The sequence below is a fragment of the Arvicanthis niloticus genome, chromosome 14 (assembly GCF_011762505.2).
Source record: "Arvicanthis niloticus isolate mArvNil1 chromosome 14, mArvNil1.pat.X, whole genome shotgun sequence".
In the NCBI taxonomy this organism is placed as follows: Eukaryota; Metazoa; Chordata; class Mammalia; order Rodentia; family Muridae; genus Arvicanthis; species Arvicanthis niloticus.
The window spans coordinates 22,505,918-22,521,139 of NC_047671.1; the positions used below are offsets into that span (position 1 = coordinate 22,505,918).

The 15,222-nt window shown below is 42.9% G+C and overlaps 1 non-coding gene across 1 annotated transcript; it reads left to right on the forward strand.

The window, feature by feature from the left end:
• Positions 1-10,573: 10,573 nt before the first annotated feature.
• Positions 10,574-10,705, forward strand: LOC117720308 (small nucleolar RNA SNORA17). Its single transcript, XR_004608319.1, has one exon. It is a non-coding gene; the product is annotated as a small nucleolar RNA SNORA17 (small nucleolar RNA).
• The last annotated feature ends 4,517 nt before the right edge of the window (positions 10,706-15,222 follow it).

A 15,222-nucleotide genomic window follows, 5' to 3' on the forward strand; every position in this document is an offset into this window, starting at 1 on the left:
TCAGCTGAGGATACCCTCCCCTGGGAGCTGTCTTCTCTTTTCTGAGGAGGTGTCCTGTCAGAGCTCTATGATTCCTGGGCTCCCATGTCTCAGGATGGCCTCCCACTGGTACACTGTCCCACCTCAGAGCTATGTGGTTCCTGGGCCCCTATATCTCAGGATTCCCTTCCATTGGGATTCCTTCTCCCCTTGGAGATGTATGGTTCCTGGGCTTCCAAGTCCCAGGATACCCTTCCATCTGAGCAGGAACACTTACAAGTTCAAGACATGAAAGCAGAAATAGAACCAATCAAGAAAACCCAAACTGAACAAAAACTGTAAATTTAGGAACATAACACGAACCTCTGAGGCAAGCCTCGCAAACAGAATACATGAGATAGAAGACAGAATCTCAGACATTAAAGACAAAATAGACAAAATGGATACCTCAGACCTAGGTCAAAGAAGATGTTAAGTCTAAACACACACGCACGCACACACAACTTCTGGCACAAAACATACAAAAAATCTGGAAATCTGTGAAAAGACCAAATCCAAGAATTATAGTAATGAGAAAAGAGAAGAAACTCAGGACAAAGGCACAGAAAATAGTTTTTTTAAAAATCATAGAAGAAATCTTCCCTAACCTAAAAAAAAGGAGATGCCTATCAAGGTACAAAAAGCACCTAGAATACCAAATACACTGGACCAGAAAAGACATTCCCCATGACACATAATAATTAAAATACTAGATGTACAGAACAACAAATAGTATTAAAGGTTGTAAAGGGAAAAGACAAAATAACTTATAAAGGCCTATTAGAATAACACCTGACTTTTCAATGGAGACTCTAAATGCCAGAAGAGTCTGGACAGATCTTCTATAAACCCTAAAAGACCACAGATGCCAGCTCAGATACACAGCACAACTTTCTATCACAATAGATAAATACATTCTATGATAAAACCAAATTTAAGCGGTATCTATCTACAAATCCAGCTCTACAGAAGGCAGTAGAAGGAAAACTTCAATATGAAGAAGCTAACAACACTCAAGAAAACACAGAGAATGATAATCTCAGATAAAACTCACACCACCACAACAAAATAATGGAAATCAACAAACACTGCTCATGGATAACTCTCAACGTCAATGGGTCTCAAGAGTCCAATAAAAAGACACAGACTAGCAGTAGGGATGCAAAAACAGGATCCATCCTTCTGCTGCATTCAAAAAAAAAAAAACATACATCAACATCAATGATAGACATCACATCAGGATGATGGTCAAAGGTTTCAAAGCATAGAAAAAGACATTCCAAGCAAAGGGATCCAAGAAACAACCCAGTGTAGCCATTTTAATATCGGACAAAGTAGACTTCAAACCAGAACTAATCAGAAGAGTTGTGGAAGGACACTGTGTACTCATCAATGGAAAAATCTACCAAGGGAACATTGCAGTTCTTAACATCTATGCACCAAACACGAGAGCACCCACATTCATAAAAAAAAAACACTACTACAGCTAAAATCACATATGGACCCTCACACTGTGATAATGGGGAACATCAACACCCCACTACTGGTGATAAACAGGTCATCCAGACAAAAACTAATCAAAGAAACACTGGAGCTAAATGACATCCTAAACAAAGAGTCCTAACATATTTACAGAACATTTTACCCAAACACAAATATACCTTATTCTCAGCAGGGCATGGAACTTTCTCCAAAATTAAACACATACTGGGACACAAAACAAATCTCAACAAATGCTTGTCAATTGAAGTAAAACCCTGCATCCTATCTGACTACAATGAATTAAAGCTGGATTATCAACAACAGAAAATATACAAACTCATGGAAACTTAACAACTCCCTACTGGATGAAAAATGAGTCAAGACAGAAATTAAGAAAGAAATCTCAAACATTTTAGAAGGAATAGGGGCGGGGGGGGGGTTGGATGGAGAGATGGCTCAGAGGTTAAGAGCACTGACTGATCTTCCAGAGGTCCTGAGTTCAATTCCCAGCAATTACATGGTGGCTCACAACCATCTGTAATGGGATCTGATGCCCTCTTCTGGTGTGTCTGAAGATAGCTACAGTGTACTCATATACATGAAATAAATAAAAAACAAAAATAAAAAAATATCTTAGAAGGAATAGGGAAAGGCCAGAAGTGGGAGGAGGACTAAGAGGATCCACGAGAGGAAGGAAAGCTAGGTCTGCCACAAAGATGTGGCGTCTCAAGGAATGGGAGGGAGAGAGAGAAAGAGAGAGAGAGAGAGAGAGAGAGAGAGAGAGAGAGAGAGAGAGAGAGAGAGAGAACAGCCCCATGCAGGTTTTCTGCTGTAGGGCTGGGGAATGAGAAGTGGAGTAAGGGTGGAGAGCGAGCATCACCTACCTGGTTCCCGGGCTAGCTGGCCAGCAAGTTGTCAGGCAGAGTGCTCCAGAATGTTGGCAGCTGACACAAAAGGACCAAATGTCTTTTTTGTTTTGTTTTGTTTTGTTTTGTTTTGTTTTGTTTTGTTTTTTAATGTGTGTCTTAGAGTTTCCATTGCTGTGAAGAGACACCATGACCAAGACAACTCTTATAAAGGACAACATTTAATTGAGGTTAGCTTATAAGTTCAGAGGTTCAGTTCATTACCATCATGGCAGGAAGCACAGCAGCATCCAGGTAGGCATAGCACTGGAGGAGCTAAGAGTTCTACATCTTTATCTAAAGGAAGCTAGGAGCAGACTGTTATCCTCAGGCCAGTGGGAGGAAGCTCTCGAAGCCCACCCCCACAGTGACACAGTTCCTCCAACAAGGCTATACCTCCTAATAGTGCCATTTCCTGAGCCAAGCATATTCAAACCAACCCAATGTGTCTTGGTATGTTACCCAAGATGGTCTCAAGCTCAATCCTCTACCTTATCAACTATCTTCTTTCTCGTTGGGCATGGTGGTATGTTGTTGGAATCCTAGCACTCCTGAAGCTGAGGCAGGAAGGTTTTAAGTTTGAGGCCAGACTGAGATCAACATGCAGACTAAATGTGGCTTCCATAGATTTCAAGAGAATGCTGCAAGAGGGGAACACAGTACTATTAAAGGAGACTGTCACTGGTGTATGCTATGCCTTTGAGACGCTCCTGCTCAGTGATAGAAGATTACAACAAGGATTTCTCATAAAGCAATAAGTGACACTTCCCCAGTGATCATCACCAACAGGACAGGAAAGCTAACGTGCTAAACCAGTTTAAAAGACAACTTCACCACCTTCCTCATTTGGTAATTCCTGTGCTCAGCCTCCAGCTCAGACGTGAGTCTTCCAAGTAGATGCCTGTGCTCTGTAAAATGCCACATTATTGCCTCAGTTCAGAGATCTGGATAGTCCTGGAACTCCCTCTGTGGATCAGGCTGGCCTCGAACTCACAGATCCACCTGCCTCTGCCTCCCAAGAGCTGAGATTAAAGATATGTGCCACCACTGCCAGGCTTGGATATGTATTTTAACAAAATTGATTTTAATAACTAAAAAAAAAAAAAAAAAAAAAAACTATGTAGATAGCACAGAACTTCAATGGAGTGTGCATCTAATAATCACTAATCTTACATAATATGAGAGTATTTTTAATTAATCAATATGACACATTGATTAAAGTCCATACTTGATTCAGAATACCTGTTTATCCATAATGCCCTTTGTCCCTCCTACAAGACTGTGAAGATTACAGTGTCTTCTGTCATCATGTTCCTCCTGGGCATAAGTCTCCAACTCTAACTTGCTGTAGATGGTCTTGGCCGTCTTGAAGACTGCCGGTCTGATGACATGTGAGCTATCCTTAACTAGGATTTGATTGATGCTATCTAGTCTCATGATTAGACTCTGGTTCTGTGCCTGGGGAAGAAGCATGCAGAGATAAAGTCTGTTCTTACCTCTGCATAAAGGATGTAACTGTAGGCTTAACCTTAGATGCCATTGACCTTGGTCACATGGCTAAAGGATGTTTGTCAGGTTTCTCCACAGTGAAGTTTTTCAGCTTTTCCCTCTTTCTTCTCTGGCCCCTTCTTGTTATCTAGCAGAGACACACTTGAGGAGTGGGGAGGCTTCCTGATTGATGTCTGTCTGTGACCAGCAGCCTCACACCTCTGTGTTTATAGCTAGGTGCTGCGCCCACAGCTCTGCCTTTCCCAACATGACAAGTTTGCTATAAGACTTAACATATATTTTATGACAAACTGGCATGTGATGTCTGAGCTCCCTGAGAAGCAGGCTCTGGAGCGTTGTTACCCCCACCATTACCAATTCAGTCCCAGGCGTGTTTGGCTCAAAGTGTCCCCCAAGGCTCCTTGTCTGGAGATGAGCTGGACTCCCTAACTCTATGACAGAGAAGGAAAAGAATATCAAAACAATCCAGAAGTTAAAATGTTCCCTTCGGATTAGCTAAAAAGTAAAGTCTTTCTAGTTATGATTACTAGTGCTTAGCATGCAATATAAAGCACCTGCAATAGGAAAGGGAAGCTAGAAATTCAGCCATGGAGAGTTTATCCATGGAGAGGGTGGAGAAGACCCTCTCAAATGGGATCTCCAGCTGCCTGCCTCAACTTCCCTATTAGGTTTCTTCTGGATGTCCTGGGGGCCCAATTGATGACATTGTCAGTATCTCTTATTATTTGTTCTTCTACTTGGAAGCCTCACTTAAGGGGACAACTCTCTGCTTCATCCATGACTCTTCCTATCAGGAACTCCAGCTACCTGCCTCAATGGGACTCCCCAGCTACTTCTGCTGAGTGTTTTGAACATCCAATTTGGTGATGTTTTGCTCTGTGTCTATTTAACGCTTGCTATGTTTCCTTTTCCCTTTATTTGCTATATACGTCATAAACTCACTAGTTCTCATAGATTGTTTCCCAGGACATACAAAAACCTCAAAACTGTTAACTAAGACCAATCCTTCAGCGAGAGAGAGAGAGAGAGAGAGAGAGAGAGAGAGATCTGTAATATCAAAGCTGGATTCTGTTAATAGCAAGCTCAAGGCCAACCTAGACTACATGAGACCCAGTCTCAGAAAAAAGAAAAATGAAGAGGAAAAGAAAGGGGGGACAGAGAAAAGAAGAAGGGTTGGAAAGGGGAGATGGAGAAGAGAACTATGCTCCACCCACTTGAAGGAGATGTATTGGCTGGGGTTTTGGAAGTAAGGATAGCACTAATTATGCCTAAATGTCCCTGTTCTCATTGTAAGATCCCCAGCCCTTCATCTAACCTTAACCCTGACCCTGACCCTGACCCTGACCCTGACCCTGACCCTGACCCTGACCCTGACCCTAGCCCAACCCTAATCTTAACCCTACCAAAAAGGACTCTAGCAGTGTCATCTATATTGAATTTGCTCACACTGACCATCCTAGACTTCTTCCCTAATGCTTCAACTCTGAGACCCTGCAAGTTCAGCCATTAGCTATCCAGCTTTTTCTATTAACATTACATTCCATCTAGAATCTTCTACTAAGGAAATATTTTTTTGTTGTTGTTCTTCTCCCTGGTCTCACATCTGACCTTATCCTAAAAGGAATTCATTTTGACCAACACCCTGCTATCTCCTGTTGGTCCTTCTTACTTAACGCCAATAAATTTCTCCTTAGACACAATGTAGGGTGAGGAGAACTCCAGGCATTTAAACGAGTTCCCAGGAGTGAGTTCTCTCCCTTGTAGTTCTTGCCAACGTCCGATTCCCCCTGATTTCCATTGCATTCCTGCTGCTACTGCTGATTCCTGGACTCCCATCTGGTGACTGAGAAGCACCTCCCACCTGCTGCTGGGAGCCAGAAGTGACATTAAGTTTCTGACCATTGGTCATGCCAAGTTTAATATCCTCAGCACAGTAAATGATGAATGTCTTGAGGTGTTTTATAGGCAGTTCAGGAGTTGTATAAAAGTTCTTTAAAATGTAGAGACAAAACAAAATGATACTTGTCCTCACACCATCCAATTTAACTTCCCCCCAACATAAAATTGTTTTATATAAAGTTCTGTGTGGTATGAAAAATTCATTCCCTCACTCACGAGAGGCTCTTCTATTTAGTGGAGAGGCTTATATATCATCAGTGTCTTCATGGAAGTAACTCGGAAGGGCATTAACTGTTGGAAGAAATGCCAAGTGTTCATTTGTACTGAACCATCACAAATCCAGTCCATCTAGAGCTTATTAAAACCATGAGTCCTGCTTTGGCTAGTCTCACTCAACTTGACACACAAACAAGAGTTATCTGAAAAAAAAGAAGCTTAATTTAGAAAAGGCTGCCAGAAGATCCAGCTGTGAGGCCTTTTCTTAATTAGTTATTGACTGAGGAGGGCCCGGCCCACTGTGGTTCTATCTCTGGGTTGGTAGTCCTGGGTTCTATAAGAAAACAGACTGGAAGCAAGCCATGAGGCACAAGCCAGTAAGCAGCACCCTTCCATGGCCTCTGCATCAGCTCCTGCCTCCAGGTTCCAGCGCTGTTTGAATTCCTGTCATGCTTTCCTTTGATGATGAACAGCAATATGGAAGCGTACACCAAATAAACCCTTTCCTCCCGCCACTTGCTTTTGGTTATCATATCTCACGGCAGCAATAGTAACCCGAAGACAACTCCTGAAGAGCATGGTGATGTATGTCCACAGTCCCAGCATCCCAGAAGCTGACAGAGCACCATCACTACCGTGGTGAGACCAGTTAGTTTAACACAGGCCTCAGCTACAAACCAAGACACTGTCTCAAAGACATCAAACCAAGGCTGTGACATCAACTGGTGCCAGTCAGAGAAGCTTCTTTTGGTAGTGGTCATGGCAACAACAAAGACCCATTACTGGTCAAAATGGTGAGAACGAGTGACTGTTGTGTGCTGGGTCATGAGTGGAACATCCGTATTATGCCTCTGCAGCTCAGGGAACATCAAGGAATAAGGGGCAGAGAGAAGGCAAGAGTTAGAGGAAAGGAGGGGGCCATGTGGAACACTGACCTACAGGAAGGACATGCCACTGTGCTCCAACTCACAGTAGCTCTGGTTATCTGCACAAAGTCAGTGCAAGGCTGAGCCAATGAATATTGTGTTGGAGAAGCAAGAGGCTCATGGAGCCTCGCCATTGCCTGATTCGTTGGGTCACCAGAAAAAAAGAACACAGAAGGAGAAGAAGGCTAGTTGTGAAAAAAAGAACAAGATTGATGATAGTGGGAGGGGCCAAGAGAGAGTAATGAGGAATGGCTGAAATACATTATGTACATGTATCAATTTGTCATAAATGAAAGTTGTTATTAAGCATAATGAATATATGCTAATGTGAAGCATTTATTATTATTATTATTAATCATTTTATTCATTTTCATTTCAAACAATATCCTCCTTCCTGGTTACCCCTCCACAACACCTCCATCCCATCCCTCCTCTCCCCCCTACCCTTTACTTCTATGAGGGTGCTCCTCCACCCACTCACCCACTCCCATCTCACCACTCTAGCATTCCCCTATGCTGGGCCATCAAGCCTCCACAGGACCCAGGGCCTCCCCTCCCACTGATGCCAGATACCTCCATCCTCTGCTACATATGTATCTGGAGCCATGGATCCCTCCCTGTATACTCTATGGTTGGTGGTTTAGTCTCTGGGAGCTCTGGGTGGTCAGGTGAGTTGATATTGTTCTTCCTATGGGGTTGCAATCCCCTTCAGCTCCTTCAGTCCTTCCCCTAGCTCTTCCATTGGGGTCCCCAGGCTCAGTCAGATGGTTGGCTGTCAGTATCTGCATCTGTATTGGTCAGGTGCTGGTAGAACCTCTCAGAGAACAGCCATACCAGACTGCTGTCAGCAAGCACTTGTTGGCATCAGTAATAGTGTTGGGGTTTGGTGTCTGCAGATGACATAGATCTCTAGATGAGGAGGTCTCTGGGTGGCTTTTCCTATGAGAAGCGTTTTTAAAGGGCTGGGAATGTAATTTACTGGCAGAGCACTTGCCTAACATGTGAAAAGTCCCACCTTTAATTCCTAGCAAAAACATAACCAAATGGGTTCTCCAAACCTAACCATTCTCATTTGTTGATTTGTTCCTTGAAAAGTATTTCTTAGTGTATGCAAAATACACAGCCATTCTTGTAATACTGGGGGTGGGGAGCAGGGTCTCACTGTATAGCCCTGGCAGGCCTAGAACTCACAGAGACTTACCTGCCTATGTCTTCTCTTCCAGTGCTCAAAGGTGCAGTCACCCTGGCCAGCCTTGCCACGGGTCTTACTTCACTTGCAACAACACAACTTTCTAGTCTTATGATTATCTTCTAATTTTCCTCAATGCCATTAAAATAAGAAGACCACCCAGGTGGTGTGTGTGGTGCACTCCTGTGATCCCAGCACTTGGGAGACGGAGTTAAGCAGGATCAAGAATTCAAGACCAGCCTCACCACCTTAGTCCACATGAGACCTTGTCTCAAAGAAGAGAGCCAAAGAAGGATGAAATAAAAAAACAAAAAAGTAATTCAGTGCAGAATTATATTTTCCTGCAAATATCACCATCCATAAAAACAAGCAGTGTTTTACATTGTATATACCTTACATCTTCATATTTAGTAATGTGTTCTTTCTTTATGTCTCACATTGTCTTTAAAGTCAGTTTGTTAGAGTAAAATTACTGGCATAAAGACCAAACTAACAAAAACTTCAAAACTCTGGCCAGGGAGGTTGCTCAGTACTGCCAAACCTGATGACTGAATTTGATCCTAGGGACCAACATGATAGAAGGGGGGAAACAGATTTCTGCAAGTTGGCCCCTGACTTACACACACACACACACACACATATTACTCTGGCTGGCTGTGAACTCATAGAGTGCCATCTGCCTCTACTTCCCAAGTGCTGAGAGGAACGGTGAGCACCGCCGTGCCCAGACAAGGTTGAGTAAAGTTTAAAGACCAGAGGAAAACATCACTTATAAACTCAGTGCTATAGATATCTTGATTCCCTGCTTTAATACTTCTCCTTGAAGTGTCAGGAGATGCAGGCCTCACACATGAGCGGAACCTAGAGCCTCAAACACGCTAAGCTAAGCTGTCCCACCTGTCAACCTACCTGTAAAGCAAGCTCTGCAGTTTCAAGTCCAGAGAAAACAGGCAAAAACAAGTGTGTGAAACCAGTGGTGCTAACACAATCAGAGGAGAGGGCACCAAGGTGTGTAAGCAGCTACAGGTGAAAGGGAGGAGCCCGGCAAAGGGGACACAGTGAGCCATGGCCTCCTGGGAGGGGATGCTCACCCAATTAATACACAATACACATTGAATAGAACAATTTGCCTCTAGAATAGACATAATGTCACAGGACACTCTCTCTGTCTCTCTTTGTGTGTCTCTGTCTCTCTTTGTGTGTCTCTCTCTATCTCTGTCTTTCTCTGTCTCCCTCTCTCTCCCTCCATTTCTCCCTCCCTCCTTCCCCTCCCCCACCAGCTTTGTGCTTCTGAAATGTTTTCTCTTTCCATGCTGAACTTAAATGACAATTTTAACTGGGTTCAGCTGAGGGGAGCCCAACAGGATAATCTGTCTTTCTTGTTTGCTAGGCAAGCTATGAATGACCTTTTAAATGTGTGCTACTGACTATGATTACACAGTCTCCCTCATATTTATGACTGCAGTTTTTCATACTTGTATTTGGCCAATACACTGCTTAATCACCAAGAAGTAGTAAAAAAAAAAAAAAAAAAAAAAAAAAAAAAAAAAAAAAAAAAAAAAAAGGCTCAAACTTAATGCTTATATGAAACCCAGTCAAATAGATTAGCTGAAGGTCCATTGCAATGTGCCACACCTCTGAGAGCATGCATCCCATGTTAGAATGGTTTTGGCTCACACAGGGGAACCATAAACAGTTTGTAATTTGAACAGTGATGCCTTACCTCGTTTTAAAAGGCACATTTCCCACCCCTATTTAATAAATTTCACTCTCAGAATTAAAATGTTTATATATGGGGCTTTAAGCTTACCTCTAATGATTGTGTTAACACCTACTGAGAAAGCCATTTTGTCTAATACTCTCTAGATCTGAGTATTTCAAAATACTCTGTTGTTAAACGTCAGAAACATTTGCTTGGTTTTTGCTTTTTTTTCATTACATCTCCCCCATCGTGTGTGTGTGTGTGTGTGTGTGTGTGTGTGTGTGTGTGTACATGTGCATGCAGACGCATCAGAAGACAACTGAGCAAGAGTCAATTCTCTCCTTCCACCATGTGGGTCCTGGCGATCGAACTTAGGACATCCAGCTTGGTGGCAAGTGCCTTTACCCACTGTGCCATCTTGCTACCCCCAGTGTTTGTTTTTTCAACTAGCATGAACACAATTACAATAAATATCCAGGAAACTCATTTTAGCATGATCATGATTACTCCTGGGAATACGTTCATTTGCATATTTAGAATGCTGAACTTCATACCGACAGTAAGGGAAGCTTCTCTACCTTTTGGCTTTTGTTGTTTCTAATTGATTTTAACTAATAATTTATTAGTCATTAATATAAATTAGTGATTAATATAATTTAATTAATTTCTAATTGATATTCTTCTTGTGCTTTGTTTATGGTAATAAAAAATGTAAAAAAAAAAAAAACCTGTCCCTAGAGGTGTTGCAGGTGTGGCTACTATGTCACATATGGGTCAGTAGGTGACACAGAGGAGAGAAGCTATGTCTACACTCAATATTCTGACCTTTGAACACCTGAATGATTAGTAGCCTCACATTCCCTGAAAAAAAATCAAGCCAGAAATGACCACCAGTGGGTGTCATGGGGCCCAGTCAGGGAGGTAGCCTGATATGACCACTAGTTCAGCACCACACAGGTCTACAGGGGCAGACTGTGCCCAAGATGATCCCTGCCTGGCGCCATAATGCACTAAAGGGGCATAGCACTCCTGAGATGACCCTAGACACTCAGAGACCTCTGGCACCAGTAAGTAAATGGTGGAGAAATGGAAGAGAAAGAGAAACAGAAGAAACAAAAGACAGGCAGATCTGGAGGCCTGAAGGTAGTGAAGAACAGCCTGGTGTAAGTAGCCAGTGATGCCATCTGGGACCATGGTAGAGTCCTGGTCTTTGGAACCAATGGAGGCCACAGCTGAGTCCAAGCACCAGATAGGAGCAGGGGCCTCTTACCACCAAAGTTCAGAGTAATGTTCCTGGTCTGGGCTGCTGCCCAGGGACATATTAATGTCTGAGGGCTGTGCAGAACTAGCCCCACCCCTCACATGGGCATCATGGGAAAGCAGCCCCAAGGGACATGAGAGTGGAAGAGCTAATCCCTATCCCTAGACAGCCACAGTACTCAACTCAGGGGAGCAGCCCCAGACATTGCAGGAGTTGAAAGTGTGCTGGTCCCAAGGATAGTGGGCGTAGGAGAGACGGCCCTACACTCATTTCCTATGCCCACGGCATGGACAAGGAAGAGATACCACTAGCGCCAGGAGTGGTACCTGGCACTGAGGTCATGAAAGCAGGAGAGCTGGCCCTTCCCCTCACCACCTCCAGCACTTGAAAGAACAGGCCTACACCTCACCTGGGCATCAGGGTAGAGCTGTCCCTGGTTGTAGGTTATGAGTGAGCCTGCCTGAGGGCATGAGATGAGAGAGACAGAGGGCTGACCAGCTCAGATAACTCTCAGGTTCAGATCCAGGGCTTTGAATTGGCTCACCCCAACATCTACACCATCAATGAACTGCGGGAAGGGGCTGGTCCTACAGATTCAAAACCACAGAATTTCCATAATATAAGGCAACAACAGAATATCCAAGAGGGGATACAGTGAGGTTCCAGTATTGAAAGAGTAGCAGAAACCAGAGGCTTAATACCAGGCCAACAAGTCATTGAAATGGACATTTGCAAGCAGAGAAGTGTAGACAAAAGGGTATACTGTGGGACACACTGTGACACACCACAGCTTCCACAGTGAGATTCTTTTCTCTGATGGAGGGTGGATTGCCAGGGTGGAGGGTGGATATGAGGAGAGGGGGGAGATGAGTGGGATTGAGGTGCACAACGTGAAACTCACAAAGAACCAATACAAAGGTTTAAAAAAACTTTTTAAAATGTGAAAAACATAATGTCCAATTTTATATAATGTATTACACAAGTATCTTGCATGACAAACGTAATTATAAAATATCAGCTGAAAGTTACTAATATTCTAACTATTATTATTTTAATTTATCTTGGAGGATGCTTTGCCTGCATGTGTATCTGTGTACCATGCATGGCATGTGTACCTGGTACCTGAGGAGGCCAGAAGAGGGCGTTTGATCCCTGGAACTGCATATACAGAGAGTTGTGAGCTGCCATGTGGGTGTTAGGCATTGAACCCAGATCTCTGAAAGAGTAACCAGTGCTCTTAACTACGAAGCCATCTCTCCAGCCCCACCAGCATAGCCACCTTCTGCCCTCCATGCCTGTGTCTGCTCATCCAACCCCTCTCTACCCCTTGTTGTACATTCAATAGTTTCTTCAAATATGTTAGTCATCTTAAAAAAATGTTTGCCCAAATGGTCTTGGTATTAGCTCATTCAGTGAATATTAACTTCAGTAATTTTATTTTTCATTGACAGAACTTCGTTTTTAATCCTATTCTTTTTCATATCTTTTGTCTCACTTGAAAACTATTCTTTTGTCATATTGAACATTTTTGGTGAATGTCAAATTGTTCCAATTCTAAAGGAATTAACATAAATTTATTATTTTGGTTGATTTCTTTTCTTGGGTTATCTTTATTTTTAAGTGACAAAGAATAAGTGTATATGTATAAAGTATAATATAAGTTATTGATAAATGTATTCCCCATAGAAAAATTTAAAACTGGACATGGTGTAACCTCTTTTGAGTCCAGCATGCTCTATGTAGTGAGTTCTAGACCAGCTACACAATGAGATCCTGTCTCAAAACAGCAATGTCAAAATGGTGCAGTTTTTTTTTTCTTCAACAATGTCTGGTTATTTATTTTACAATCTCCCATATGTGGATTTATAAGAGTACATTTTGTGTCTAAACTCAAGAGGGAATCAAATTTCTCCTAGCTGATTCCTCACGCCTACCTCTTTCCACACCCTAGATAAGAAGCAGATTTTCCAAGCTGCTCTGTGTCATTGGCTCTGATGACCCCTGGACGCCCTCTGTGGGTTTGGATTCTCATGGCTACACTTTAGAATGTTCGTTTTCCTCTGTTTCCTGGTGATTCCCATCTTTTTAGCTCATTTCCATAGCTCTAAGACGATCCACCTCTATGTGTGGCAAGTCTATCGCCTTGCTGGAAGTTCAAGGTTCTTTTTGAGAAGACTGTGCATATGTGCTTTCCTGTGACAGCTGATGTGTTTGGTCTGGTTTATGTCAGGACTGGCAGCGTCTACCTTCCTTGGCATTTCTCCAGTCCTCCTTTACATTTGATGAGGTCAGCACATGCAAAAAGAAATGGCTACAAAACCATTTGGAATGTCCAATTCAGTCATGGTGAAACTTGTCATTGAGGTAGGTATATAAGTATGAATAAAGTCTTTAGGAAAGCTAGCTATGAGCCAGTGGAATGGCCCAGCCTACCATGCAGCCTGATGATCTGACTGCAACCCCCAGGTCCTGTGGTAGAAGGAAAAAACCAACTCCTGCATTAGTCCTCTGACAGATACATGCAAAGTGTGGTACATATATACCCACATTCTCATATACACATCATACACAAACACACACATACACACACAATAACTAAAGAATTTTTTAAAGTAATTTACTATTCTTCTAAATGGGCACCATTTAAGACTCACTTCTAATGACATACCATCATGCCCAGAGATCAAGTATCTCTCAACCTTCGTCAGAGAAAATGCTGTTTACAGGAGCTGGTGATTGACACGGAGAGACTGTGGAGCATAGAATAAGAGAAGTGCAGAATACCCAGCCCTGTATGGGCCATCTATACCACACTCCTTCCTCCAAAGGCTCAGCGATCACTTCAAGGAGGATGGGGGTGAAAAGACCATAAGAACTAGAAGCTGTAGTAACTACAAGGAAAGTCTTCTGGGCACAGCAGGACAGCTGCACCTAAGAACTCACAGTGGTGTGACAACATCGAAAGACCTGTGAAAACCTAAACAAAACTAACCCTAGCAGGGGAAGGGCATTCAGGCACAAAGCGTCACCTGTAACCTTGGAGAGTCTCACAATACTTAGCTGCAGGAAGAAGATGGGTCAGTTGTTTTTTTTTTTTTTTTTTTTTTTTTTTTCAAAAATGTACCCCCTGATATATCAATTGTGCTCCAGAGAAAAGCCATACATCCAAAAAAATTGGGGGAGCACAAATTGGCCTTGAAACAAGATACCAGTTCAATGGAAAGGAAGGTGGGGTGAATCTGAGAAGAGTTGGGGGAGCAAGGGAATATGATGAAAATACATATGAAATTCTCAAAGAACCAACTTTTAAACACATGTCAGATAGCCATAAACAGTTGATCCGTTGGGTTAAAAGGTTTAACAGGAGAATGACAGCTTCACCCTCTGTGGTTTGGTTGCTTAGGGGTGTGCTGTTGATTGGTTGTGGTTTCTTAAGACAAGACCTTTCTATTTTATTCCTGTCTGGCCTTAGAAGTCACTGTTGAACAGGCAGGCCTCAGACTTTCACCTGTCTCCCAAGAGGTCACCTTGCAGACCTGTGCACAACATCCAGCTCTACGCCTTATCATCAATGCTAATTACCAGTGCTTAGTCACTACCTTCTCATTATAGTGTTAGGCTTCCAGGTATGTCTAATTAATCGGAAGTGTGTGCATGTGTGTAGATGTGTGTGTGCAAGTGTGTGTGTGTGTGTGTGTGTGTGTGTGTGTGTGTGTGGCTTTCTACCACTATGATAAAAAGTATTCTGACTAAAATCAACTTGGGGAGGAAAGAGTTTATTAGACTTATACTTCCACGTCACTGCCCAACACTGATGCAAGTCAGGGCAGAGAACTGGAGGCAGGAACTGAGGCCAAGTCTCTGGAGGAACTCTGTTTACACGCCTGTCCAGCCTACCCAGGTGTAGTGCTGTCCAAAGTGGGCTGGCCCCTCTCCAGTCAATCATTAAACAAGGAAATGCCCTCCACAGTCGCCTACAGGCCAATGGGGGCATTTTCTAATTGAGGTTCCCATTTCTCAGATGACCCTAGCCTATGTCAGGTTGAAGAAAAAGAAATATATTAACCAGTGCAACAGTCCTCCTTTAAATTATTCAAAGACTCATTATACTACTT